This window comes from Micromys minutus (genome assembly GCF_963924665.1).
Source record: "Micromys minutus genome assembly, chromosome: 18".
Classification (NCBI taxonomy): domain Eukaryota; kingdom Metazoa; phylum Chordata; class Mammalia; order Rodentia; family Muridae; genus Micromys; species Micromys minutus.
The window spans coordinates 40,052,162-40,078,875 of NC_137953.1; the positions used below are offsets into that span (position 1 = coordinate 40,052,162).

At 42.5% G+C, this 26,714-nt stretch overlaps 1 protein-coding gene and 1 pseudogene across 2 annotated transcripts in view; one reads left to right on the forward strand and one right to left on the reverse strand.

Moving 5' to 3' along the window:
- TMEM178B (transmembrane protein 178B) overlaps positions 1 to 26,714 on the reverse strand; it is a gene marked incomplete at both ends in the record, with an annotated part of 361,213 nt that overhangs the window by 188,972 nt on the left and 145,527 nt on the right. The gene's annotated exons all lie outside the window — the stretch shown is intronic.
- LOC308432334 (transcription initiation factor TFIID subunit 9-like) lies at positions 13,131 to 13,708 on the forward strand (annotated as a pseudogene). The gene has a single exon. The product of its transcript is annotated as a transcription initiation factor TFIID subunit 9-like (transcript).

The following is a 26,714-nucleotide window of genomic DNA, read 5'->3' on the forward strand; positions in this document are numbered from 1 at the left end:
ATGGGAAATAATAGTGATTCTTGAGGAGGCTTGATCTTGCTGCTGCTGTCAGAAGTGAAAGCAGGCTGGGAGTCTGTACTTCTCACACTGAGGAAGCCACTGAGAGACCCTGAAGATGGTCTCTGTTGGGATTCTGTAAATCCCACTCCACAGTTACCTGGCAATAGCCAGGTATGCTCCACCCCAGTTACCTGGCACTATAAAGGGGGCTGTTTGCCCCCACCTCTCTTTCTTGCTCTCTTGGCCTCTTGGTTTCTTACTCCCCCCCCCCATTCCCTTTCCCCTCACTCCATGTGCTCATGGCCAGCCTCTACTTCTCTATTCCTCTCTCTCTCTCTCTCTCTCTCTCTCTCTCTCTCTCTCTCTCTCTCTCTCTCTGCCTCTACCACCCTCTTAACCTATATAAACTCTACCACCCCATACCCTAAATAAACTCTATTCTGTACTATACTGTGTGTGGCTGGTCCCTCAGAGGAAAGGAATTCCCAATATGGGTCCCCCAGAGACATCCCCCTTGCCCCCATGCCTCGCCACACCTCCATGGGCCATACCCCCCCCACTCTCTTTCTCTTTTAACAACATTGGTCCCCCCTCTGAGATACACTCTCTCCATCTCCTTCCTAACAGTCTCCATTACGCCCTAAATGTCCAGGAGCCTGAATTACCACCTTTTTGGTTCACGTCCTGCCATCACAGGTGAACCCCAAAGCCTAAACATTCCCCTACACTCACAGTGGTGTGGCAGCAGCTGGAGCTACCCTCCCACCTCTAAAGGGAATGCAGGAAAGGCCCTGCTCCAGGTCATAATCACGGGGTAATAAGAGAGGTGGGAGTATCATGTGGGAGACTGTTCCTGAGACACTTCCACGATGTCCATGGATGTCACCTGTGTGGACAATGTGACAACCCGTTCTACTATGCCTGAACCTCCACCCAAAGAGTAACATTCGCAGACAGCGAAGGAAAAAGAGGAGCCGAAGGTCAGAAAAAGAGCCATGATAGTGTCCCGGTCCTTCTGGAATTGTGCTCCTTTGAGGACATTCTTCCCCAACATCCCAGGATCATCAGCCTACTCTGAAAAAAAAGGGGGGGGGGACTTCCTTTCAACCTTTTCACTATTATTTTGCAGTGGTCCCGTGTACAGATAAGTGGAAAGCCAAGAGGTACATTCTTAAGTCAGAACTGGGGAAGGGAGACAGGAAGAACAAATGTCCGCAAATAGAAACTCCACAAAAAAAAAAAAAAAAAAAAAAAAAAAAAAAATCAAGAAGAAAAGAGAATGTACTTGGGTGGTAATGAGCAGAGTAAACCTATGCTGGCTGGAGGCTCATTAGATCTGAACCAGCCACACATCTTTCTTTGTTAACCTTGCATCCCAAACAACTGCCCGAGAATGCCAGATAGGATGGAGGGAACACACTGGACCACAGGTGTTGAAATGAAGAAGTTTCGGGGCTGTATCAGTCACTTAAGCCTAATATTTGGATTTCCTTTAAATTGCATTGTCGTCCACGGATGTTCAGGCTGAGTTGCTTAGACAGTAAATTCCAGTTCTAGCTGCCATTTCACATTATGCTAATGTATGTGAGAAGCTGTCTCCGTGGATACCGCAGCAAATTGCTAGCTGAATCATAGAAATGCTGTCAACTTTTTTTTTTCAAGTTTTTCATTTTTTTTTTTTCTAATCTTTTTTGCTTTGCCATTGTGTGTAGCCAAGAGAAACCAAGAGAGACAGGGAGGAAAAATTTTTTCTCATAGATTGATTTTTGCCTCTTGAAGAAAAAGCTATAGATTCCTTTAGTATTTCTAAAGCGACCACATGCATGCCTCCATTTTATTTGAAGCCATTTCTTTGCCCAAATGTCTGTGTCGGTTTCAGAGAATCAGCACTAAGAGCCAGCAGAGGGAGAGAGAGAGCATCAAATCCTGATTTTTCTAGAGATTCTACTTAAAACCAGAGCCTAAGCATGTGGGCATTTGCTGAACCCCAAGAGAAATATGCAAAGCCAGTGGATTCACTAGGTGAGACAGTTTGTTTTTCTCTGTGTGTGTGTTTTTAAGATGGCTCAAGGATCTGACATAGGTACAAACAGCCTTTGGCTTGCAAACTGATTCTAGTTCTGGGATTTACTATCCTCTCTCCTCGGACGACCCCGGGCTGCATAGGTTCCTTTATCTGTACAGTCAGGGAGAGAAATGGATGTACTCTGAGCTAGCTCCGTCGAGGGTCTGGCAGCCTAAGTCTCTAAGGCTCTTCTCCAACTTCTGCAGCCTGTGGGACTAAAAGACAACAGTGCCTTAAGTTGGAATCAGATGCTAAAAGCCTAGTAAGGTTTCTTCCAGGTTGAAAGAGCTAAAATTCTGTGAAGGTTGTTACTTAAAACAGGCTGTTTCTCCTGTTAGGTTGACAGAAGGGGGAAGGGTATAAAGACAAGCTCCGGGCTGAGCCTGTGTCTCTAGCACTGTGTTTGCTTCAGGTATGGTAGGAACTGGAGTACCTGGCTGAGAGCCTAGGACAGGCCAGGAGCTCCCCTCACTACAAAAGTCACGATGACAATCACATTCCATTGCAGCTTCTAGGCACCCTTTCAGTTTGAGACACCCCCACCCTCACTCCCATCCAAATGTATTTATTGACTGTAGAGCCCTGTATGAGTGGCCGTGCCTGTGTATGGATATCTATCCACATCCATCCTTAGGTCTCTGACTGTTTCCTGACCCGTTTCCCACCACCAGACGTTCTACCAATATCCTTGGCCACTTTCCCTGCAAACAAGGACTCGGACTTCCACCCATTAAGTTTTCACACTCACCAAGAACTCAAACAGAACCTTAGGACACAATCAAGAGCCCGAACCTGTGATGCTGCTCAGTTTACAGCCCCAGAGAAAAGCAGGACTGTGACCTAACAAGACAAAACATAACCTTGCCTCCCCTCCTAGAATGGTTAATACTGATTGTCGACTTGATAGGATCTAGAATCATGAAGAGGGAGACAGTTCTGGGCATGTTTGTGAGGGCATCTGTGGACTGAGCTAATTGAGGTGGGAAGCCCTGCGATCATTGTGGACAGGGTATTGTCCCAAGGGCAGGACTATTGGAATAGAAAGAGGAAAGTGAGCTGAGCCCTGGAGTCTTCCCTCTGCTGCTGCTGTTGCTGCTGCTGCTGCGCGCCCCCTGCTGAGAGGGTTCACATCTTCAACCTTGAGCCCAAGTAACACCTTCCTTCAATTGCTTTCTCAGAGACTCTGTGAAAGCAAAGGTAGAAGTAGTTAATACACTTCCCCTTTGAAACAAGACATGAAGATTCGATGTTTTCAGTGTGTGCTGTTTGCACTGGCGCTGTGCTTGTGTGGGTGAACACTTGCCTAGCATATGCAAAGCCCTAGGCTTGGTCTCTGGCCCTGACAAATAAAACAAGACTCCATTCCATAAGCAAAATAATTATTTTAAAAAAATAGATTAGTTCCTTGAAAGCAATCTGATCGTTAAATATGGGTTTCTTTTTAAATTCAAGAATATACTAGATTTGAGAATTCATAATTCTTTTCAATGACTAAGTCTGAACTAGGGTTAGCATTTATCTTATTACAAAATGGACTTCTTTAAGTTTAATAAATCCAAATGCTTTCTTACCATAAAACCTATATGATCTTTTTATTAACTGTTTTAAGCTTAATATCTACAACATTTCTTTAATTGTCCAATGAAAAGTCTCTACTGAGAATGAAGTTACATCTGCAGGGTTATCTCTATGTGGTTTCCATTTAGGTGTATGTAAAAGTTTCTAAAGAGTTATGGTTTTATCTTTCTTTTAAAATTAAGTATTTCATAAATTTCATGTTCTATTACTTGACTATTTAATTTAAAAATAATGCCTTTTAATATTATTTATTGCCTACTTAAATCTTCAGTCCAACTCTTTAAGCAAAATGGTTATTTCTAGAGGATTATATTACATTTATTTTGCCATGGCCTAGATGGAGCCTAAGAAGACTGTCAGCTTCCTGTGGCTAAGGGGGTGATGGGCTTATACAGCTGTATCTGAGTCAAAGGATGCAAACATGCAAAGGCAGAGCCACTCCCAGGCCAATGGTAAGAGGATCAGCAAATCCTCTCCTTGACAATGATTTGAGAGTAAAGTTGTCAAAAACAGCAACATGAGAGTATAAGGCATCAACTGAAAAAAATACAGCAAGTCAAAAAATGGTGATCCAAGAACAGTAGCAGGAAGCCACAAGCTAGTCTGGAATGTTTCTATTTGTACCATGTGGTCCAAAGATGTACTACCTCTGCTAAAGAAGGATGAACAAGAGTTATCAGCTTCGCTGATAAAAGCAACAGACTTTATTGTGAGGACAGTGAAAACCCATGCACACACATGCACATGCATGCACACACTTACATACACACACACACACACACACACACACACACGGTCTTGGTAACAGATATATAAAGAAGTTGGATATCTAAAGTATACCAAGACTGTTATTTTGATTGAGGCAAGAAACCAAATGAAAGACAAGTAACAGAGATCCAGACAATGAGACATCTGCAGTTTACCTAAACATGCTCCATGTAACTCTAGGAGCCTGAAAGACTGTACAATACAAGATACACACATAGAGGAGACAGAGTCTTAGCTATCTGCACATCCCTGGTTGAGGGTTAGGCCTTGTGCATGCACAAAGAAGACACAGAGGACCCAAGGCAAAGTAAATGATGGGGAAAAAAAATTGGTGAACTAATTACACTTGAAATATATACTCCAGTTTATCTGACCTCAATAAAAGAATTATGCACAACCTCTGATCTCATTCTGACTAACCACAAAGCTATGCCACCCAGAGACAACCCCAAGAGCTCGACTTAAACATTAAAATGAGAAGCAACATTTTTAAAATGAGTGGAAATATTAGCAGTTATATTTTATGAGGGACAGAGTCAGTCTTATCCTAAACAAATTATTAGATTTTTCTCTAAAAAAGCAGCAATAATCTCTAGTGAAAAGTTAGACCCCAAAAGTATTTCATCAAGACCTATGAGACATGTGAAAATACAACTGGAAAACATGCCACACAAATGAGGGTGAAATCATCAATATAATGTGTTTCTGAGGTACTATAGAGTCTAGAATTAGCACAGAGACTTCCAAGCAACTGTTATAAAGGAACCCAAGTCTAAAGAGTTTTCTAAGTATGACAGTTACTTATCAGATAGCAGTATAAAATATTTTAAAACTGGGTTTCTAAGAGATAGAAGATAAAAAAATTTAATTTTTTACTAGAAGGGCTTAAAAATATATTTGAAAGCCAGATATATACCTATAATTCCAGCACTGGAAAAGCCAAGGTGAGAAGACCAGAAAGCCAAGTCAACTGAGCATACACAATGAGACTCATGAACACTTAAAGATGAGAATGATGGAAATTATCTAAAGTCTAGAATGAATAGAAATAAATTAGGAAAGTCCTGGAAACCAGTGGGACATTGTCTTAATTACTCTTGATTACTATGAAGACACCATAACTAAGGTAATTTATAGAAGAAAAGGCTTGTTTGGGGCTTGCAGTGTCAGAGGGTGAATTCATGACTGACCATAATAGTAGGGAACAGGGTAACAAGAATTCAGACATAGATGGTGCTGGAATAGTAGCTGAGAATTTAACCTTATTCACCAAGTAAGAGGCAGAAAAAGCTAACCAAGAATAGTATGGCTTGAAGTTTTGAAAACTCAAAACCCAACTGCTAGAGCATACCTCTACAACAAGGCCACACCTCCTAAGCTTTCCCAAACAGTTCCACCAATTGGGGTCCAAACATTTAAATATATGAGCCTATGGAGGCCATTCTCATGTATACCATTAGACATGTATATAATGGAAGTTCCAGAAGACAAGGAGGAAGAGGAGGAGGAGGAGGAGGAGGAGGAAGAGGAGGAGGAGGAGGAGGAGGAGGAGGAGGAGAAGGAGAAGGAGGAGAAGGAGGAGAAGGAGGAGAAGGAGAAGAAGAAGAAGAAGAAGAAGAAGAAGAAGAAGAAGAAGAAGAAGAAGAAGAAGAAGAAGAAGAAGAAGAAGAAGAAGAAGAAGAAGAAGAAGAAGAAGAGAAGAAGGAGGAGGGGGGAGGAGGAGGAGGGGGAGGGGGAGAAGGGGGAGGAAGAGGAGGAGAAATACCTGAACAACCCAAAGCCAAAGGCTTCCTAAGTTTTATGAAAAACACTAAAAACACAGCCAAGAAAGTCAGTAGATTCCAAGCAGGAAAAACTCAAGCATGGCCACTCAGAGTCATAGCTGTAAATGTTGAAAGCCAGAAATAAAGAGGAAATATTGAAAGCAAGAGGAAATGATGACTCACCACAGAACATCAGTGAACTTCTTATCAAAATTAGTGGAATCTAGGGGTGGTGGGATGACTATTCAAACTGCTGAGAGAAAAACTTAATAAAAACTCCATATTCCAGCAATCTATTTCTCAATAATGAAATCAAAATAAAGATACTCCCAGATAATTAAAGACAGGGAGATTTCATTACATCGGGCTTGCCTTACAAGAAATAATAAAAGTCCTTTGGGCTGAAAGGAAGATTGGGATAATGGAACTGCTATTGATCATAACTTGGAGTCCTATTAAGAAAAGAACACAGAAAGGCAAATGCATAATAAATATAATACAGACTTACAGGTTTAGGATTTCCTCTTTTCTCTATTCTGTGGAATTAAAAACCACAATACTTTAAAAACAATAATAATACTTGATTTTCCTCCCTGTTTGTGCTGTTATTACCATATGTACATTGTCTTAAATGTATGTTATAAACCCCTAGCTCTCTTATAAATTCCTTAAACCATGATGTAACTTGAACCCAGCTGTTGGGGAGGGGACAACATCATAGAAATACAGTTCTAGACAGAAAGGGCTATTTGTAGTACAGCATGGACTGAACTTGAACAGGGAACCAGAGGAATGATAAACTGTAGAGTTTATTTCTTCTGTCATAAAAAGAACATTAATAACAGGCTGATTTTTTTTTGGTCTTGGTTTCCACCTGACACAGATGCTTACTCAATTTGGAGTAGCATGAAGCACCCAGTCTCTCTTGAAAAATCTCTTTCACCTGGCTTCTGCATCCTAATACCTTAGTCTTCTTCCTACATCACTGGATACTTCTTCCTCAGATTCTTGAAATGTCTGGGACTATAAATTGAGTTGCCAAATATCTCAGTTCTTCGATCTTCCTCTGCATCCTTTTGTTACTGATGAGTCTCCTGGTCCCCAACTCCTATAAACTCATCATTCAGATTTGAACTTCAAAAAGCTATGTCTTTTTGAAAGATATTCTGCATATCTCATAAAGTAACCCTTAGTCCACACCCCACATCTAATCCTGTTAGCACAACCCTGGAAATATATCCACAATCCAATAACTTTTTAGTATCTTCAGTATTACATGGTTCATATGTCCATCATTCCTCATCTGGTTAAGCATAGTACCCTCCCAACTGGTCCATCTACCTTCCTTCTCTCTTCAGTCAATTCTCCTGGTATATAGAGTGGACCTTTTAGGTACACGTCTTATGATATCAGCTCCACATGCAAAACTCTCCATTGCTTTCCTGGTGTACTTGGAAAACATCCGAAGACTGGCCGTTGTATAAGATTGCATGAAGTTGACCTTGGCTATCCCACCAGATATGTCCACTACCCCTCTTTTCTTTATCCACTGTACTCCAGCTGTAGCCACACCATTCTCCCTGAAGTTACACTACATCCCAAATACCCTCAGCATTTTTGCTGCACTCTACTTGAGATACTCATTCCTCAACTACCCATTTGGTTTCCCCCCACATTCTCTCAGGCTCCCCATCAACTCCTTTCTGATCTGTTTCAAATAAACTGTCCTGGTTTATTTTTCTAGGTCCCTATCACTCCCCTTTAACTGTTTGCTTTATTTGTAATATTTTATTTCCACGGAAATTTATGAGTACTATGAATGTCTGTGACCCCAGTTGAAACCCCAGTATTCAGGAGACTCTCTACCACATGTAGGTACTTATTAAATGCTGACAGAATGAACCCGTGAATGGTGGACGAGGGAAATGTAAATCGTCTCAGCAGAGACCCCAGCTCCCTCCATGCCTGGTAGTTCTTGACCTTTTGCTTTAGTTAAATGCTCCAGATATCAATCTGTAAGTTTTCAATCACCCCAGGAAACAAAGTTGGGAAAATGAAGAGACTGTTACTTTTCTCAGGAGCTAGACATTGTTAAGTGTGCTTTATTCTGAGGTTGTCTTCATGTTGGTAGATGCCTTGAAAGGAGGAGAGGGAAGTGAGAGAAACAGGCAGGGCCTCACAAGATGTTCGTGCATAAAATAAGCACCTGGGTATTACTCCTGCTTCCCAGTCTCTGCCCTACAGTTACTTCTCTTCTTTCCTGGTCACCTTTCAGAAAGACAATGCCACGTAAACTCTGCGCATTGTCTCCTCTCTTGAGACCCAGTGGTTTGAAATACTTGAGAGAGATAAGAAACTTTTCATATCATAAAGATCATTTTATATGGAGAAAGGATACCCCTTCCAGATTCCTATATCTTGTCATTTATTCCTGCTGTAAAAAGACTTGGGTTCCAATATCTAAGGGATATGCACGCTGAAGATCACTTCAGGACTCAAATGTCACTCCCTTTGAATTCTCCTCACAGCAAACAACTTTAAAACAAGATTTTTTTTTTTTTAACCTGGAGAGATGGATCAGTGCTTCAAAGCATTTGTTTTTCCCAGAGGACCCATACTTGATTCTCAACACCCACTTGGTACTTTACATTTGTCCATACTTGAGTTCCAGAGGATCTCACAGCCTCTTCTGACTCCCACAGGAACCTGGCATGCGAGTAGTGCACAGACAAACACACAGGCAAAGCGCCCATCCATAAAATAAAATAAAATAAAATAAAATAAAATAAAATAAAATAAAATAAAATAAAATAAAGCTGATGAGAGTTAAGCTGCCTCTCCTAGAGACTTCCAGAGAACAGGTGGGCAAAAGAGTTCATCCAGTGAATGAGCTGTCCAGGACCCTGGGAGCCTCGGTGACAATATCTATCAGGACTTATCTCTGAAAGACCACTTCCCACATACTATGCTTTATATGCCATCTTCTGATGCCAAGCAAGAAAAAAATGAGTGATAAGGCTCTTAAGAAACAAATCAGGCTGGGTGTGGTAGAGGCAGGTAGGTATTTGTGAGTTTGGGGCCAGACTGGTCTACATAGTAAGATACATAGCTACACAGTGAGACCATGTCCGAAGGTGGGGAGGTATGGGGGGGGAGGCAGGAGGAGGAGGAGAGAGAAGAGGAAAGAGAAGGGAGGGAAGAGGGAGGAGAGCAAGAGCTGGTCAGGCAGAAACCTTGGGTTGTAGAAGATACACCCAAGGAGATTCAGTAAAAGAGGGTATACAGAAGACTCATGTCAAAAAACTCTGACACAGAATTGTTCCTGCCTAAAAGAACTACAGGGACGAAAATGGAGAAGGGGCTGAGGAAAAGGAGGTCCAGTGACAAGCCCATCTCAAGGAAAGGCTCCAAGGCCTGACACTATTACTGATGCTATGGTGTGCTTATACACAGGAGCCTAGCATGGCTGCCCTCCTAGAGGCCCAACAAGCAACTGAAAGAGTCAGATGCAGATGCTTACACCCAACCAATAGCAAGAAGTTGGGGACCCCTGTGGTTGAATTAGGGGAAAGCTAGAAGAAGCTGAGGAAAAGGGTGACCCCATAGGAAGACCAACAGTCTCAACTAACCTGGACCCCTGAGATCTCTCACATACTGAGCCACCAACCAGGCAGCATACACAAGCTAGAGTCCCCCGACACATATACAGCAACAGACTGCTGGGTCTGGGTTCTCTAAACCTGGAGAGACTTGAGGCCCCAGGGAGTGGGGAGGTCTAGTGAAATGAGGACCATCCTCTTAGAGACAGAGGAGGCGATATGGGATGAGAAACAGTCAGAGGACAGACCTGGAGGGGGATAACAATTGGATTATAAAAAGATTAAAGAATAATAATTTTTAAAAGAAGAACCAAGAAAAGCAAATGAAGGTCCCATTCATTGACAGTGAGGTGGAGCTGTCACTGCTTGTGGGCTCAAGGTACAAGAAAGGGGAATTATATGTGTGGAGCCTGGCGAAGCCAGCGCTATGGGAGAAGAGCCACCTTGTACTGGGCCGCAGCAGCAGAGGGAGGAGAGAGGAGAGTTAGCAGGGTTACGTCATCATGCGGCCCATCATGCCTTTGGGGTTTCTGGTGATGCTGGTTACTGACCAAACCCAAGAATAAGTCAGAGAGCATGGCAGCCCAGTCAGTGCCTTTCATGGAGGTCTGCATTTAGCCACTGAGAACAAACCTAACAGAAGTTAAGCAAGACCTCCAGATAACCCTGGACTGAGGGTCAGGATAGTTGGGCACCGGGATGTAGCTGAGCCATTACAGCCTGTGTGAGTTTGAGACAAACCCTCAACGCATTTCTAGTAAAGAGAGTGTATTGCAAAGTCTCTCTGGTGTCTCAGTCTTAACACACCACAACAGCTTACCCTAGGAATCATGGACATCTGAGAACTATCCATATCTAAGAGAAATGTAGAATCCATAGGGACAACTTAACTATAGTTACCACGAGGCTTTAAACCAGAGCCCTATGATAGGAAACGGTCATTTTAGTAAATCCAGGGAGATGCTCTGTCCACAGCACTGACATTTTTTGCCCAAGCAATTTGCATCCCTGTCACCCCAACAACTGTATCAGTCAAGTGTCTTACACATCTTACCTGGCTTCCCCTGTACTGCTGAAAAGTTCACAGATTCACTTGGCTGGCTTGCTCCCTTGGAGAACAGCAACCCTGGACCCATCAGAAGAGGCATCGTCTTGGGTTCCCAAACCTCAAATGCTTTGTATATGGGAGAGCATATGAACATCCAACAAGGTGGAAAGAGACTGGAATTCTGCTCCTGACAACTCTAGGCCACCTCTTCCATCACAGGGCTCCATTATATTCTTTCTGTCCGTGGGCTGACACCTGTGCCCTGCCAGCTAGTGGGTACCAGAGCCTCTGGTCTAAAAGGTGACTCTCTGGGACCGCTAATCCAAGGTGTTTCACTTTTTTCTTTTTCAAGTGAACTGTAGGGACCTGATGAGGTCCTTGGGGTGGGGTGGGGACTGTGCCAGAGAACTGCTCTACCAAAGAGTGACATTCCCAACCCTTCAGAAAATGTAATTTTAAGGCCAAAGATAATGGGTTAAATAAGGCTTGCTAACCTTAGACATAAAGATGAGAGCACAGGGTCGCAGACACGGAAGTGAGGCACAAGTAGATGAGGGGGTGATAAAAGCCCTAATTTTGTTTTGTAAGTTCACTATGGAGATATTATGCATTGTTTTACTCAGTAAGTATGGCTCAATGTATTAATTGATAATTAGGCAGTAATCTAGCTGGCTAAAGTGGTTTCCGGGGAATTCTATATCATGCACCTAGGTCCTGCTTATAAACGTTCATTGCAATGTTTCCAGCTGCAAAGACTCAGGGGCCATGACAGTGACCCCCACTCCTTCCTGTGTTTTCTCATGTTCCTTCATGGTAGCTCCTTACCCCTGGAGGTGCGCCTAGCATAGGAGCTTCTGGCAGAGACTACATCGTCCTTAGGTCTTGAGGGACTCGTGCAAGTTACACTGGGATTCTGGAAAGGGAGGCACCTCTGACTGCTTACTGTGTCTTTGGAGCCCAGCAGCATACACAAAGAAGATGCCTCGGGAAAGTTTGTGAAGTTAATCTGAGTCTTCCAGCCCAGATGAGTCTTCAGGAGAAAATACAAGCTGAATATAGTATTTAAGGCAGAACAACTCCTCAAACACAAAGCCATCCGGGGATACACAGAGAGTACCAAGACATCCTGCCCTACAAAGGGAACCTGTATCCGAACATGAAAAGCAAGGCTAACCACACTGTCAAAAGTCCTCTGGGCCCCCACCCAGGCTATTGGAGAGAATGGTCTTCTGTTACAAACTGGGAAGAAGCAGGCAATACCTTGGAGCTCCACACTTCCAGAAAAAGGGACACAGTGATATTAGACACATCAAATTCAGAAGGATGTGTTGGGGTGGGGGTGTCTGCAGGGAGTGATGAGACTGGTTGGTCAGGCCCCAAAGGGAGGTAGGGAGGAGAGGGGAGGGCTTGAAAGTTAACAGGAAAGGAAGAAATTGGTAGGGGATGCTGGGCGCTCAGCAGGAGACTCTGGACGATGTGGACTGATTCTGATAAATGTCAAGATGTCTGGAGGTGATTAGAGAAGACTGGGGGGCTCCCCCTGCCCCAATACCCAGGAGTGCATCAGACACTCCAACCTGCATGCATTCCTTTGAGTTCTGAGAACTTGGCGGATCTGTGCTCCGCCACATTTTCTCTCCTTAATAACCCATTTCTTTTCTGGTCCTGTCTTGGTTACATAGATAAGTTGTGTTGTCAGAGAGAGCAAAGTTTCTGGAGCTGCAGTGTTTGGTTTGAACCTCTGTTCTGCCTCTCATGAGCTGTGCAACTTTGAACAAGTTATTTAACCTCTCTGTGCTTTTGCTTCCTCACCAATGATGAATGTAACATAAAAAAAAAAAAAAAAAAAACAAGATTGAGCTTGTTAGTGTTGTAACGGTGATGAGATACTCACTGCCCAGGAAACTGCAAAACTTAATTTCCACAATTATAACAGTTGCACAAACTGGGTAATTCAAAATAGCCACCTTTGAAGGGTTTTTAAGAGGACTAACTATGTTTACTATAAAATATCAGGCATAATTGTTCAACAAATGCAAGCCATTATTATTATTATTATTATTATTATTATTATTGTAACCGCAAACTGGTAAATGATTTCATTTGAGAATTTTTATTCATTAAAAACAAGTCTTGGAAACTGAGGTGCTGGCTGTGTGTGAAAGACGACTATGAAGCTTCCAAACATCCTGCTCACCCATACACCAGGGGTAGGAAAAACCACACTAGGCAAAGAACTTACATCAAAACCAGGTCTAAAGCACATTAATGCGGGAGATCGAGCTCGGGAAGTGTGATCACCAGGTATCATGGAGTCTGGTAAGATGGCGTCTCACAGGCGCATACAGAGAGATTCACAGATGGTGGCACAGATTCTAAAGAACACGGGGACTACAGAATATGAGCCCGGAGTTATACATCAGATGCTGGAGTTTGCCTTCTGATATGTGCACACAATTCTAGATGACGCTAAAATCTATTCAAGCCATGCAAAGGAAGCTACTGTTGGCAATCCAGTGCCGTGCTGACCCGTCTTTCACTTCTCCTCCCCAAAGAGATGTTTTTATTATATATTTCAAGACAAATAAAATCAAACCCCTTTGCCATTGATCAAGCCATATTCAGGTCCTATATTGCCACCTGATAGATATTGCTTAACTGCTCCAAACTATAGGCTTAAGTCTTTACCAAAACAGGTCACCAACTCCTGCATGAAGAATAAGGGTTCCGAGGTGTTGGTTCAGTTTCTAGTAGACCGAGCACTCCCACACACAGCACAACAACTGAACAGGCCATGTCTGTATATTTTATATTGCAAATGCTTTCAAATTCATATACCAAGTTTTTACTAAAAATTCTTGATCCATATTTGGTTTGTGAAACTTAGAATTAGAAATCTGGATTTGTATACTGTTGTAGTTCTAAACATACTTAAGAGTTTTAGTTTTTAAAATAACCATTTGGACTGCCAGAAATGAAGCTTGTGCCATTTAATATTCCCATCTATATTATGACATTGGTTTATTGTTTAAGGAATTGATTTGACTTTGAAGCAGAAAGAAAAGTAGCCCTGTCAAATGGAGCCATGCTTAGTGGAAAAGGACTTCACACAGCTTTTCTTTGTGAATTTAAGTTTAAGTTTAATGAACATTTAAAGATTTACTTACTTTAAAAAATTACAGTAGCCACAATTCAACTAATGAGTCACCCCATGGGGCTTCTTTTGAATCTTTTAAGGTACTGTTGAATCACAAAGAACACAGTATTCATGGGACAATAGACACTTTATCACAGCATCTTTCTCTGTGTGTGTGTATACATGTGTCTATGTGTCTATAATGTGTGTATGTGTCTGTGTATGTATGTGTCTTTGTGTGTGTGTCTGTGTGTGTGTATGTGTGTGTGTGTGTGTGTGTCTATGTGTGTATCTTCCTTTACAGCTTTCCTGATACTTCATCTGGCTTAATAACCATTGTTTGGCTTTTAATTGCTCTGGATTCTGTTGTTAGCCTTTCTGATGCTATTTTCCACTTTACTTGCTATGCAGACTTTTGATTTCTCCTTTTATCTCTTTTTTTTAATGAACTTACCCGATGTCTGTATGTTTTTCATTCTTTCTAATATGAAATAGGTTTGAATCCCCAATAATAAAAAAGAAAGACACTTCCCACTCAGTCTAAAACAAAAGATTAACCTAAGCAAGCAAACACTCAAGGCTGCATTGACCCTCCTTTACTTGGAGTTACTGACTGACAGAAGGGAAGCCCCACCCTTACCACAGAGGCCACAGAGGCCAGTGGGAACCTTGGGCTTTTGCTGGAGAGGATGCTGGGTAGGCACTTAAACCATCAGCTTCTTGTTGAGGAATAAAAAGAAAACAAGTGCCTTTGCTTCATCTTTTCTGCTTTAAAAGGTCATCATTGCCTTGGAGAATACGAAGAACTCATCTCAGTCAAGGAGGTGAGATGTTTCTGAAGCTGTAGGGTGCCAGGATAGGATGCTGGATGCCATCAATGGATGAGAATGAAGGTGGGGGCACGTTTCTTAGTTAACTAGGATCAGAAAAAGTGTGGCCTGGGCCACACTACTCTCCTTGCAGGCCTCTGCTTTCTCTTTCATTGTTGACGTCAACTGTGCTCTGTGTGGTTTCTCTACTGCATTGGTTCATGACATTTCCAATGCCAGGAAGCTGCCCAGATACAACTCTGAGAAGTTAAGCCAAGCATTTGCATGTGATAGGGGAAGGGAGGGAATAGTGTGTGCCTTTGTTTCATTTACAGCACTCAGATAAGTCAAGATCTACAAGTATTTTCTTGTGATCCATCAAGACTCAAGTTTGTATCTTCTATTAAACACCAACAGGTATCTGCCCTTTAGAATGCCAAAGCCTGTATGACCCAGTGCCCCGAGCATTCCACTAAGGCTGGTAGGAGATGATAAATTGAGGCCATGTGGCTGTTTCTGAGGAATGTATTTCAATCTTATTCCTTTTATTAGGAATTTGCCATTTTCATCCCCACCCCACCCCCAAGCTTGTATTTACGTTTTTGTTTCCCACAATGTGCTGAAGTAAAGATTTTACAGAGGTCAGGTCATCGGCTATGTGTGAGGGTAGGTTTGTTCTAAAAACACCAGGCAGTGTTTTCAGGTACCTAGAACCTTGTGAGCACGAATATGTAAAATAGCTTAGGTCTATAGCTTTTTCTTATAAAGCAGTGTAGTGTAAGGCTTTATCATGTTCTCAGATAACAGTGTGGTAATAAATGCTTGTGGCCCTTGGAAAAGGGGGAAATGCGTGAGGGACGGGTAGAGATTGTGAGAGAGACATGTCGGGTTAGATTTGTGGGAAAGTAACCTGGACTATGGTTGAAAAATGAGGTCATGGAATGGAGGTGAAAGATGATGAAATCCCAGAACAAGATCCAGGGTGGCATGCAGGTCACCCAGGGCTACACAGAAGGCGAAAGGGTCAGCAGAGGTACAAGGGGATTGTCCAAGGAGGTGAGAGGAAGAATGGGCCTGCTGCATAGAGGGTATGTGACTGGGAAGTGCCCTCTTCCCCTCCAGTGTAGACCGCTACCTGAGTAGCTAATGAGGGAGGAGAGCCTGTGCAACAGAGGATCTGGTCCAAAAGAACCTCGGCTGTTTCTGGAGGAAGACTGAGGAAGGACATTCGTGGATATAGAGAGGTTTTGTTTGTTTGTTTGCTTGCTTGCTTGCTTTTTATTTTATATCCATATTTAATTTTACATAGGATGTTAAACTTATCCTGCTGAGGCAGAGTCATTATTTAAGAGGGAAAAACACCACACACAGTCTCTGAGAGCCTATTGAGTTTGTAGCAAGGAAAGAAATCACTGGAGTCAGAACCACTTCCTTTCTCTTTGGAGGAGCCTCCTCTACAAACTGCTTCTACAAACAATGCTTATACATGTCCACTTCTCTCCCAGTTCACATACAGTCCCTCTGCAGAGCTCAGTCTGATTTGGGATTGTCTGTATAATGAAAGGGAGGAGAGAGCCAGCATGCTATGCGTCTGTCCAGCTCCTTCCATGACTTTCGGGAGTCCATATTGTTTTTGGTGTGCAATTGGTCCCACAAATGTCCTGATGGTCCCATGTGGAGTCAGATTCTGGTCCACTCTTGTGCTGTGGAACCATTGTCAGACTAGAGGAGGCTTTCAGGATGGGGATGGGGACAATATAGTTGAGAATGGTTTTTTTTTGTTGATATTTATTCCTAGATTCTACTTGAGCCTGTAATTCTTGGTAATTTCTGGGGGCCAGAAAATGCTTATGGTCTAGCTTATGTCCAGCACAGCTTAGGACATTTGTTTAGGACTTGTCTCTGAGATGATGATTCTGATAAAAGTCAGATCTCTTTCACGTCCCGGACAGTCCAGTCCATTAGCAGCCAGGGCATTGGATGGCTTGGAGTTGCTGATATCTCATCTTGATAGAGCCATTCTTAGTTCAAACCAAATTACATTATCAAATATTTACTGTTTTCTGAATACAATGGAACTGGGAAAATTCTTCAGGGTAATGATCCTATTCCCCTACATTGATGTGAACAGCAATTTCTTTTGTTCATGAATTTAGGAAGTCTTGTTAGGCCTGGTACAATTTGGGGTGTTTGTTTGAGACTAGAAAAGGTTATTTGGGGTAGTATCCATCCTTAAGGAAGGGATAATCACTGTGGAAAGATGACAATCACCCAGTGAAAGTGTTTTTAATTAACTTGGCTAAATGTAAGAAGCACTGACCAGCCTCACTGCTTTGGGCTCACTATATGGGCCAGTTTGTAACATCAGACAAGCTGGTGACTTGAGTTCTCTCTGGAACCCATGGGAAGGTAGGAGAACTGGCTCCACTAAGCTGTCTTCTGACGTCCACACGTGCTTTGTCATTAGTGTGCACTTGAGTGTTTGCTTGCTTAGGTTAATCTTTTGTTTTAGACTGAGTGGGAAGTGTCTTTCTTTTTAATTGTTGGAGATTCAAACCTATCTCATATTAGAAAGAATGAAAAACATACAGACATCGGGTAAGTTCATAAAAAAAAAAGAGAGATCAAAGGAGAAATCAAAAGTCTGCATAGCAAGTAAAGTGGAAAATAGCATTAGAATGGCTAACAACAGAATCCAGAGAAATTAAAAGCCAAACAATGGTTATTAAGCCAAATGAAGTATCAGGAAAGCTGTAAAGGAAGATACACACATAGACACACACACACACACACACACACACACACACAAAGACACATACATACACAGACACATACACACATTATAGACACATAGACACATGTATACACACACACAGAGAAAGATGCTGTGATAAAGTGTCTATTGTCCCATGAATACTGTGTTCTTTGTGATTCAACAGTACCTTAAAAGATTCAAAAGAAGCCCCATGGGGTGACTCATTAGTTGAATTGTGGCTACTGTAATTTTTTAAAGTAAGTAAATCTTTAAATGTTCATTAAACTTAAATTCACAAAGGAAAGCTGTGTGAAGTCCTTTTCCACTAAGCATGGCTCCATTTGACAGAGCTACTTTTCTTTCTGCTTCAAAGTCAAATCAATTCCTTAAACAATAAACCAATGTCATAATATAGATGGGAATATTAAATGGCACAAGCTTTTTTTTCTGGCAGTCCAAATGGTTATTTTAAAAAATAAAACTCTTAAGTATGTTTAGAACTACAACAGTATACAAATCCAGATTTCTAATTCTAAGTTTCACAAACCAAATATGGATCAAGAATTTTTAGTAAAAACGTGGAAAAATGAATTTGAAAGCATTTTCAGTATAAAATATACACAAGATTGTAAAGACTTAGCGCTAAAAGAGAATGAAAAATATCTCATCAGTAATTGTTGCCATCGGGATTGGGGGTGACTCATTTGGTTAGGTGTTGTCATGTAAGCACAAGGGACCGAGTTCAATCTGAAGAACTCAGTCATGCACAGTAGTTCCTGTCATCTCCGTGCCAACGAGGCAGAGGCAGGAGCCGCCTAGGACATGGGGCCAGCCAGTCTCGCTGGATTAGTGATCTCTGGGTTCGGTAAGAGACCTTGCCTCAAAATACAAGTAGAAGAATAAATTGAGAGAAAGCACTAGACATCAACTTCCAACCTCCACAAGTATGCACACACATGTATACACACACACATACACAATACAAACATATAAATACATGCAAACACAAAACATAATGCTCTGCATCGGTTATGGAAACAGTGATTTGGGGGATATATAGGGTTTAAATATATAATTTATAATTTAGTATCAATTCTATTCACTTTTTTAAAAAATGGCTATAGGGACTAAAATGACATCTATAACTCATATGCTTTTACTAGACACCATTATCCCAAAGGAGACAAGGCAAAGCTATTTTAAAGGTCTGATAGAAACCTCCTATCACCATATACCCCTAAATCCTGCTAGAGCTTTGGCAGCCAAAGAACTGGATAAATTCTAATTAATCTATAATTTTTCTCCCAGAATGAGATGAGGCAATAACCTTCTTCAGATCAAAGGGGATCTCAAAGAACAAACCAATGTTCTACACTTAGGCAGGGGCTTCCATGGGCTTCACCAATGGAAAGAGCCATTAAGTCTCTTGAGTGAGCATTGACCTGCCAAAAAAAATTACCAACTGGGGCTGGCAAGATGGTTAAAGGCACTTGCTGCCAAGCCTGAAAACCGGAGTTCAATTCCTGGGACTCATGTGGTAAAAGGAGAGAACCTACACCTGCAGGTTTTCCTCTGACCTCTACATCCATCACACACACACACACACACACACACACACACACACACACACACACACACATCTTAAAAGTAAAATTTGACTAAGTGTGGTGGTCATGCCTATAAATGTTTATAATCCAATACTCAAGAGGCAGAGTCAATGGAATAGCAACCTTTGCCACACTAGACCACATAACAAGACCCTGTGTCAAAAATCAAACAAGTGAAAAAAGTAACTGCAGAAACCCTTTGTCCTTATTTGGATGAGAGAAAACCACTAGCGTTTTAACCTTAGAAGTGTAGAAGGTATCACCAGCCATGGGGAAGAGACGACGGTCTACTAGTTGTATGGCCTAATACCTCAGTATAGTGAGGGGGTGAAAGTTTGATTCTAGCATCATTAAGTCCAGTTGTCACTGGGTGTTTGCTTCACTGTGTATCACCTGAGTTCTAGAAATTACCCCCGACCAAAAAAAAGCAACTGCTTTACCACACTAGACCATTCTACGTAGCAGCCTGCACCCTAAGGCAGGTCAAAGGCCAGCTGGGGCCTCCGTTTGGGAAACTCGGGAGCCATTCCCACTCCTGTGCCTGCTATGGACCTGGCTGCAACCCTCACCAAAGCTCAACCACCCTTGTTCGGTGCTCCTGCTGAGTACTCCTTCGCCACACCATGCGAATCTCTACTTGTGAAGATCCATTCCATAGCTGCTTCTGACACACACACTCACTTACACATACACACTCACACTCACACATACTCACATACACACACACATTCACACTCACACACACACATACACTCACACACAATCACACACACATCCACACTTACACACACTCACACACACATCCACACTCACACACATACACTCACACACACTCACACACATACACTCACACACATATCCACAATCACACACATTCACACACACTCACACACACACACACTCACACACACACTCACACACACATCCACACACATCCACACTTACACACACTCACACACACATCCACACTCACACACACATCCACACTCACACACATTCACACACACATCCACACTCACACACACTCACATACACATCCACACACACACTCACACACATACACTCACGCACACATCCACACTCACACACACTCACACACACATCTACACTCACACACACTCACACACACATTCACACTCACACACACTCACACTCACACACACACACACACACGTGCTCCTGCACGCTCTTAGGATGACAATTTCGATATGTAGTAAACCCTTCAGTGTTGAGCAGAAGGGGAAAGTCTTAACCTGTGCTGGCTCTGGCTGGCTCATCTATTTAGAACCTTTATAATTAGGTCCAAATATGGAAGCATCGGCATTATGGAGGCATTGTCCTTTGGGGGCCAATTAGTTTCATCCCGTTCCCCGACCACAGACTTCACCCCTAACCACTCAGACTCTCAATAGCACCCTTGATGTGGGCACAGGCTATATAGGAAGAATGCAGGCTTAAGGTGACACAAACTGTGGCCAGGTCAGGTGGCTCTCAGGGGCCTCCCTCACGAGGCTGCCTTGAGGCTTCCTTTCGGTCATACCCTGTTGGAATGCGCCCCAAGAATAGAATCCAGTGGTAATTCTGAGTGCTTGTAAGAAACCCCAAGGAAACAAGAGTCTTATGACCTCAGTTTCTTCAGAATGTTCTGGGAATGTGTTTTCCTGCTCTTCCCAGGTGTAGCGGATAGGCATGAGTTTACTTAGCTGCTGTTACTCATGTACCTGATGGGAAAACATGTTTTTGCTGTGTGTGGCTTGGAATTGTAAGTGGATGCCTTACTCAAGTGATTCTTTTTAACCCTTGGAGTATAAATTGCCTGATATTGTAAATCAAGTTGGCTACTGCATGAGACTTTAGTCTAGCTCTTTCCTAGGCTCTTCCCTGCCGGGTTTACACCTCTGACTACAGAGGCACCAGCACAGCACCCCACTTCAGCTGTCCTGCTGTTCCCACTGCCGACAGGGTGGGAGGTGGTTCCTCTCCCAGCAATGGTGGTTCTGGGCATAGTTTCTATTTTTTATTGATTTGTTGCTATTGGTGGTTTATTGCATAGTTTCTATTTTATATTCTTCTCTGGACTATTGCTTTCTTGCCTGGCTCACGTCCACCTTGACTCTTTATTCAATAGCATAATTTCAAAGGTCCGGGTATCTTCCCAAACCTTTGGAGAGTCTCAAGATGTGCAGGGACTCCAAGTGCAGTCTTTAGACAGGGGTTTCGGGCTTCCTATGGCCTCTTCTCCCAGGGTCTTGTGACTCCAGTCTTTATTTCAATACTGCCCCTGATGAGATGGCTCTTAGGTTCTATAAAAAGGGGGAGGGACCCTATCAGACATCTGGATGCAGAACAAATGCCTAGATCAGAAGTTAAGACCTACCTCCTGTCAATACCCACCCCATTCCCTGAGCTCAGAGTCGGGGAAAATGACATCTTGTTACTTAGGTCCTCAAAATGAGCCTCTCCCAGATTATCCTGCTCCCTAGTTCTCCTCTGACTACAACCCTATTTCCCTCCTCCTGCCCTTAATTTCAAAATAAGGTATCTGATGTTATTGTTATTTAACAAATCATATATAAAAGGATAAATATTTCTCTAACTCTTTTTATTAAAGCTACTCACAGGGTTGGATGGATGGCTCAGGAGTCAAGAGCACAGGCTGCTTTTTTCCAGAGGACCCAAGTTCGATTCCCAGTATCCATGTGGTGGCTCAGAAGCATCTGTAACCAGTTCCAGAGATTCTAATACCTTCTTCTGGCCACCAAAGGCCTCAGGTATATATTTGGCATACATGTAGGTCAAGTACCCATACATTAAAAAATGTTATAATAGTAATAATAAACCTATTCATACTCATACTACATAGAGATAAGCCAGTCTTTTATATTCTCTCTGTGTCTCTATCTTTGTGTCTGTGTGTATATGATATACATGAATATGTATTTGAATGTGTGTGTGTGTGTGTGTAGACACATGTGTACCAAGGCACATATGCGGAGGTCAGAGGATAACCTCAGCTGTCAGACCCCACCTTCCATATTACTTGAGACAGGGTCTCTCCTGTTCACCTGTATACACATACCCCAGCTATCTGGCCTGTAAGTTTCTAGTCTTCTTCTGCTTTACATTCCCTTTTCCCAGTAATGGCATGCCAGGGTTCCAGACACATGAGTTCTACCATATTAGGCTTCAGGTGAACTCTGGGAATCTGAACTTATGTCAATAGGCCAATGAGGCCAAGGATTTATACAGGGAGCCCTCTTCACAGCCCTTTTACAGCTCTATTCCATATTTCTGTGTACAGTTATTCATAATATCCTAGTAATGAGGCTAATATATATGTTCTGTTTCTTTCAACAAATATACAGAATATAGGCACTTCCTGTCCACCCCCTGCACAAGTACCATATTTAATGGTTGCATTATATTTATAAAAGAACAATAACTTGTTAGACCATTGTTTTAACTTTTAGCATTAAAATTACTGTCAACTTTTTTATGGTGAAACTTTTGAACATAAAACTTTCTATGTGCTTCAGATTATTGCTCTAGCATAAGGACCCTTAAACGAAATTACTCACTGAAGAGGTATGGACATTCTGAGACTTTAAAAAAAAATGGCCAAATCGATTTCAAATAAAGTTATACCAATACAAAAGTAGTGAAATTTTGTTAGCAGGGTGGGGGCGGAAATCTGTTCATAATATATGTATCAATACGCACATCAAGTCTCTAGGTAAATAAGAACAATTTTCATGTCTGTTGGAAACCTCAGTTTCTCCTTGCCACCTGCTCCTCTCCTTTTAGGCTTTTATTCCTCGGGCTTTAGGTCTATTTGCATGCTATATTATTAATCAATGTTCTCATTGCCGTGACAGGATGCCTGGCAGTTCGCTGAGGAACAGAGAGCTTGCTGTGGTGTGCAGGCTGGTGGTACAGTCCGTCATGGCTGGAAAAGCATGGCAGGAGCCCGAGAGGGACAGTCACGTCGAATTCTCAGTCATGAAGCAGAGAGATGAAGGCTGCCACTCAGCTGGTTCCTTCTGTTTTATTCACTCTGAGACCCAGGGTGAAGGATGAGGCTCCCTCTACTGGGGGTGGGGGGAGCGGGTCCCTTCTCCATTAAACCTCTCTTGAAACTCTCTCAACGGCACATGCGTGACTGCATGGTGAGTCTAAATCCAGTCAAGTAGACAAGGGAATTAACCACCACATCGCCCCCTAACCATGGCCAGGAAGTTAACCTTTTCTCTATCTTGTTTGTTATTATGTTTTTTCCCCCAGGTTTTTGTTTTCTTTGGCTTTTCATTTTCATAAGCACTTAAATGTTTTTTAGGTTATTTTATGTGTACCAGTGTTTTTCCTATGAACTGATCTGACCTGTCTCCACCCGAGAGTACCTGTAGCCCTTTAGCTCCAGGCCTGCCAGTCTGAGAAGTGACTTGGCTGGGGACGTGCTGACCACATACCCTATTTTGTTCTGTATGTCCTTGAATGTTTTGAGGTTCTGAATGATATGAGGTTTGCTAATCTTAAATTCTACAAAGTTTTACATGGGACCCAGCAAATCAAAGGTCAATGTGGACTATTATGTCTGGACAGCCCTTCCTGCACCTACGTATGAGCTCACTGTGGTTTTTGTGACTGACACTGAAGAATGCTACTAACAAGCCAAAAAGTTATGATGATAATACTCATGCTCTGTTACCTCAGTGCTCTGAAGTTCTCCTGTTCACCACTCCCCTTCCCTCACTCAGGACCAATCAGCTTAAAGGGTTAGCTAATAATACTTTGCATAGTAAGCCAGTTGTTTCCCTTCTTGCCTTTTAAACTTTTGAACCTGGTTCTCATATACAAAGCCTGCCCTGAGGACAGACTAGTGCCATATTTAGGTTTTTCCATTTTGTGGTCCTGGATGTCCGGTATTATGGTGTGCATTCAATAAACTATTATTGCTTAACTGAAATTGGTATGCAAATGGTTTGCATGGCAATTCCCAGACTCCAACACCTTCAGGCATGTATGTGCATGTCGGGTTTCCTAAAACTGGGGTTACAGATGGTTGTGAGGAACCATGTGGGTGCTGGAAACCAAGCCTGTGTCCCCTGTAGGAGCAATGAGTGATGTTAACCACTGAGCCATATCTTCAGCCCCAAATTTTGTTGCCTTTAGGTATGCACAGTTTTTCATTTGTATGCAGAATGATTAACATTATTGTGTGTTACTGTAGCTACCCTTAAGCTAAGCAAGTCTCCCTGTGAGAGTGTCAGATACCTGTTGTTTAACACCGTCTCATAGTTTCTCAAGTGGCAGCTCATTCTAATCATCTTCTTTATGTTCATCCCAGCTCCTTCCATATCTCCTGAGTTTCAATCACTCTTAAAAAGGAAATACAGGCAATCCTCTGAAACAGTCACATATAGTTCATGGAGGAATGGTGGCTACAGGAAGGCAGCTTAGTGCTGTCATCTTTTCCCAAAACTGCGGTGCTTGGAACTGTCCTAGTGTTCTCCTGACTATGGCTCCTGTAGCCTATTTGTGTTTGTGTTCTGTAAGCCAGAATAAAGAACACACAGTACTCAGAGCTTCTGGAGTCTCATAGGGTCTGGGAACCCACAGAACACACATACATGCAAAAAGAGAGAGGAGGGGGTGGAGAGGGAAAGACTTGCCTTCTCCTCTCCCATCCCAACCCCCTTCTCTCCACATAACCTCTGCAACATCTTTAGCTGGGGAAGAGTTTGGTCAACGATGCTGGAATACCATTCTCCTTCTCCTCCTACTTATCAGCAGCTCTCCCTGGACCTGGACCATCTCCACCCTCATCCTACAGAATTCACAGGACTCAAACTCCCAGAGCCATTTGTTGGGTTTGCATCTCAGAATAATTTAGAAGCTAGAATCAAGGAACATCACAGTGGGCTGGGTTTTGCTTGTTTATTGTTTTTCTCCACATCTCTTGCTGGTAATCCCTATGGACAGAAGAAATTCCTCTTGCATTCTTGTGTTTGTTCTCTTTAGGAAAAGGCACATAAAGTAGAGACATTTAAGGGATATCACACAGTTAGGATTGACCCAAAACTAGCAGGTACTTTCTTAGGTATTCGATACCTAAGAAAGGTCAAAAGATCAGTAGGGCCAAAGCCACACCTGGCTCCTGTTCCCTGTACCCCAAGGCCTAAGAAGCACCTTGAAATGTTCTGGAACTTACTCCATCATGTATGCCTATGAATTGTAGAGACAAACCACTGTTTGTAATTAACCACAGAGGGCTTGGGGGGTGCTGATTTTGTAACAAATATACTCTTTTTAATCCTTAGCTAGTTGGTGCTCCCATAGAAACACATTTAGCATTTTCCCTTGAAGTTCCTTAATGTCCTCTGGGCCTCATCACAAAAATTGATAAAGTTAGACTAGATGATCTCAAACATCATTTCTAGCCATAAAATTCCATTATTAAATTAATAACTTAAAGATGAATGCCTTTATTGAGGGTTATAAATTCTGTTCTGCCTGCATATTGGTGTAGAGTACAAGCTATAATTTACATCTGACTGTTCTTTACTGGAAACTAAACTTCAAAACGGAATTAAAACCATGAATGCCTTTTGCTAGTCTGTCATATAAACTACCACAGAGATACAAAAATAGTGCTTTGAGGGGCTGGAGAGATGGCTCAGTGGTAAGAGTGTATACTGCACTTGCAGAGGACCGGAATTCTGCTCTAAGCACCAGAGTCAGGAGGCTCACAGCTACATAGTGGTCTGTAACTCCAGCTCCATCTCCAAGAGGATCTGATGCCTCTGACCTCCATGGGCTCTTGCATTCCACACACTTATTCTCTTTCCTCTCCCCCTCCCCTTCCTCCTCCCTCTTCCCCTCCCTCCCCCTCCTCTCCCCCTCTCTTCCCCCTCCCCCTCCTTCTTCCTCTCCCTCTCCCCCTCCCTCTCTTTCTTTGTCTGTCTGTCTGTCTGTCAGTCAGGAAGCTCTTGGCATTTGGTTTGCTGGGAGATGGAGAGTCAGCTTTGTTTAGTTATATGACCATGTGGCAGGGCAGGTCCTCCTCATAAGATGAGTTGAGCCACACAAACTGTAACTTCATGAGGAAAGGCAATAAAAAAAGATATCTCCAAGTCAAGTGAAAAGAAAGGGGAGGAGAGAGAGGATTAATTGTGGGAGGAGTTTGGAGAGGGGTTGTATATGTTCAAAATACAAATACAAAAATAGTGTTTAACATTTTTAATCTTATAAAAGAATGTAACCATGCTTCGAGCAAATACTCTTCAACAACCAGGAAACCATTACTAACAACATTGCCCCGACTACAATGAATAAGCATCTTTCTCCGATGAGTAGCACGTGGCAGCTGTTGACAGCTGTCAGCAGCTTTGTGAAAAGCTAATAATGAAAAAGATGTGAAGACAGGAACTCATTTGCCACAGAGTCTACTGTGTATGGGAACTTTTTAATGCTAACCCTGAGTGTTCTAATGGGCATTGATGTCAGTAATGAGAGACAATGAAAACTGATCACCGGGCTTCCTTCTACACAGCCTTAGGGCTGGGTGGCATGTGTGCAGGGAGTGCCAG